The sequence below is a fragment of the Drosophila rhopaloa genome, unplaced genomic scaffold, assembly GCF_018152115.1.
Source record: "Drosophila rhopaloa isolate 14029-0021.01 unplaced genomic scaffold, ASM1815211v1 contig_219, whole genome shotgun sequence".
NCBI lineage: Eukaryota > Metazoa > Arthropoda > Insecta > Diptera > Drosophilidae > Drosophila > Drosophila rhopaloa.
Genome location: NW_025335105.1, coordinates 71309 through 74992, shown reverse-complemented (window position 1 = coordinate 74992; position 3684 = coordinate 71309).

Below are 3684 nucleotides of genomic sequence, written 5' to 3'. Positions count from 1 at the left end.
AATTAACGTTGACTCTGTTGAGCACCTTGGCCAGCTGTTCTAAAGTCATCCGTTAGATGGCGCCTTGAAAGGCGGAAATGTAGGCGCTAGCCAGGCTTAAGCGTTTAATGGGTTTTTGGGCGTAGGAACTCCTAAAATATACATGCAAAATGCCAATCTTCTAGCTTTTATAGTTTCCGAGATCTCAGCGTTCATACGGACAGACAGACGGACAGACAGACGGACATGGCTAGATCGACTCGGCTAGTGATCCTGAACAAGAATATATATACTTTATAGGGTCGGAAACGCTTCCTTCTACCTGTTACATACTTTTGCACGAATACAATATACCCTTTTACTCTACGAGTAACGGGTATAACTATCATATAAACAATTATTTGAAAAAAATCATATCGATTTTCTGTATTTTTATGAAAACCTTGGGAAATAGTGGTCGAATCTTGGAATGGCATATCTCGTTGAATTCCTTACAAAATTTCCAACCAAGTGTCATTTACAGAAAAAAAATATCAGTTGAAAAAATTTTTGAAAAAAATGAAGATACCAACCTTGATGACAACGCCAAAATCGGAAGAACATCTCCTCGATTTTCGGTATTTTAATCAAAACCCTAGGAAATAGTGGTCGAATGTTGGAATGACATACCTCGTTGAATTCGTTACAAATTTTCCAACAAAGTGGCATTAACAGAAAAAAAATATCATTTGAACAAATTTTTGCAAAAAAAAGATAACCCCCACCCTTATGACAACGCCAAAATCCAAAGAAAATCACCCCGATTTTTGGTATTTTAATCAAAACCCTGGAAAATAGTGGTCGAATGTTGGAATGGCATACCTCGTTGAATTCGTTACAAATTTTCCAACAAAGTGTCATTTACAGAAAAAAACTATCATATAAACAATTTTTTGGAAAAAAAATTATGACCTCCACCCTAATGACAACGCCAAAATCCGAAAAAAATCACATCGATTTTCGGTATTTAATCAAAACATTGGGAAATGTTGGTCGAATGTTGGAATGGCATACCTCGTTGAATTCCTTATAAAAATTTCCAACAAAGTGTCATTTACTGAAAAAAAATTTCGTTTGAACATATTTTTGGAAAAAAATCATGACCCCCACCTTAATGACAACGCCAAAATCAGAAGAAAATCTCCTCGATTTTCGGTATTTTAATCAAAACCCTGGGAAATAGTGGTCGAAAGTTGGAATGGCATACCTCGTTGAATTCGTTACAAATTTTCCAAAAAAGTGTCATTTACAGAAAAGTAATATCATTTGAACAAATTTTTAAGAAAATATGATGACCCTCACCTTTATGACAGGGCCAAAATCCGGAGAAAATCACCTCGATTTTTCGGTTTTTTAATAAAAACCCTGGGAAATTGAGGTCGAATGTTGGAATGGCATACCTCGCTGAATTCATTAAATAAATTTCAACAAAGTGGCATTTACAGAAAAAAAATATCCTATAAACAATTTAAAAAAAAAAAGATGACCGCCACCCTTATGACAACGCCAAAATCCGAAAAAAATCACCTCGATTTTCGGTATTTTAATCAAAACCCTGGGAAATTGAGGTCGAATGTTGGAATAGCATACCTCGTTGAATTCGTTACAAAATTTCCAACAAAGTGTCTTTTACAGAAACAAAATATCATTTGAACAAATTTTTGGAAAAAAATGATGACCCCCACTTTAATGACAACGCCAAAATCCGAAGAAAATCACCTCGATTTTCGGTATTTTAATCAAAACCCTGGTGTGCGAATGTTGGAATGGCACACCTCGTTGAATTCGTTACAAAATTTCCTACAAAAACAATACCCCAAGCTTTATGACAGGCCCAAATCCGGATAAAATCAGCTCGATTTTCGGTATTTTAATCAAAACCCTTGGATATAGTGGTCGAAAGTTAGAATGGCATACCTCGTTGAATTCGTAAAAAAAATTTCCAGGAAAGTGGCATTTACAAAAATAAAAAATCATTTGAAAAACTTTTTCGAAAAAAAAACATGACCTTATGACAAGGCCCAAATCCGGAGAAAATCACATCGATTTCTCAGGTTTTTAATCAAAACCCTGGGAAATAGTGGTCGGTGTTGGAATGGCATACCTCCTTGAATTCGTTACAAATTTTCCAACAAAGTGTCATTTACAGAAAAAATATCAGTTGTGTAAAACCTTTAATTTTAGTTTTATTTAAACTTCCTCTTTTTCTCGTGTCTTCGATATCGGCGTCCTCTTATTAGTGATCGCACTTACTTCTTCGTGCTTCATCGAATCCTTGGACTCTTTTTATCGATATTTACATGTTGCATTAACTTATGTCTAATATAATATAATATTTACACTATTTACATAATATTTAAACTATTTACATTCGGCCAACCTGACTACAGATCGACCACGATCTTTATAAACAAAGGGCAATTATATCATTAACATTATTTATCCAAGGCTTAAGTCTAGCAGGTTCCAAAATGCCTCTAAATGGCAATTGCGTTAATTGACAGTCATCAATATCAACAACTTCATATCGATCATTATCAAAAACACGGCTTATCTTATATGGCCCACGGAATTTTGGAGCACACTTCTTATTTACACCTGCTGTAGTATCAACATTACGAATAGCCACATAATATCCTATTTTATATTCACGGGGAGCTCTATGTCTCTTACTATAGGACTCTTCATTTCTTTTCTGCGAATTTTGAATATTAACGGATGCTTGTTCACGGAGTTTTACAACATCTCTGGGCTTATCATTAAATTTGTTATTTAAGTACTCAGAAAGCTCGTCTACCACAGGACCCTTCTGTATTACCCCAAACAATAGGACACTAGGCGCTACTTGGGTGCTACTATGTACTGCGTTATTAATACTCCACTTTATTAAGTAATTTTTACCAATCGGACTGACTAAGAGGCTCTGCTATTTTCCCTAGCATTGGCGTCAACACCCGGTTCACGCGTTCTACCTGGCCATTAGCTTGTGGCGCACCAGTAGCTACCTTTATTTGCTCGATGTCACGCTCTTGGCAAAAGGTGGTGAGCTCAAAAGATGTAAAACAGGTACCGCGGTCAGATATAATCCTTTGAGGTCTGCTATAAAAGTCAAAGTATTTATTTAGTGCATCTCTCACCTCTCGAGTACATGTGGTGTTTACCGGAAAGAGTTTAACAAACTTAGTAAAGGCATCAATAACAACCAAGACATTCTTTATCTTTGAAATTATACTAGGTAAGGGTCCTTAATGGTCTATATGGAGTGTATGAAATGGAATGCAAGGTTTTGGAATACTATGCAAGGTTCTATCATGAATAGTTCTCGGCACCGAATGCAAAATACACGAAAGACAATTCATAATAAATTGCTCAACCTTTGCCTTCATTGATGGAAACCAAAAGGTCCTTCTCATATCCTTAACGCATTTATCTGCTGCCAAGTGTCCTAGTTTTTCGTGCGATTTTCTAATAAGCTGCTCTTCCATGCAAACAGGCACATATAAACAATAAGATTCATCACTATTCTTCCTATATACTAGTCCATCCCTCAACTCAAAGCTATGCACGTTCCCGCTTTCTAGTTTTTCTCTCAATCGAACTATTTCCTTATCTCTCATTTGCTCCGTTTGTAAAATCAGATCAACGTCATCAGGAGTTGCGCCTACA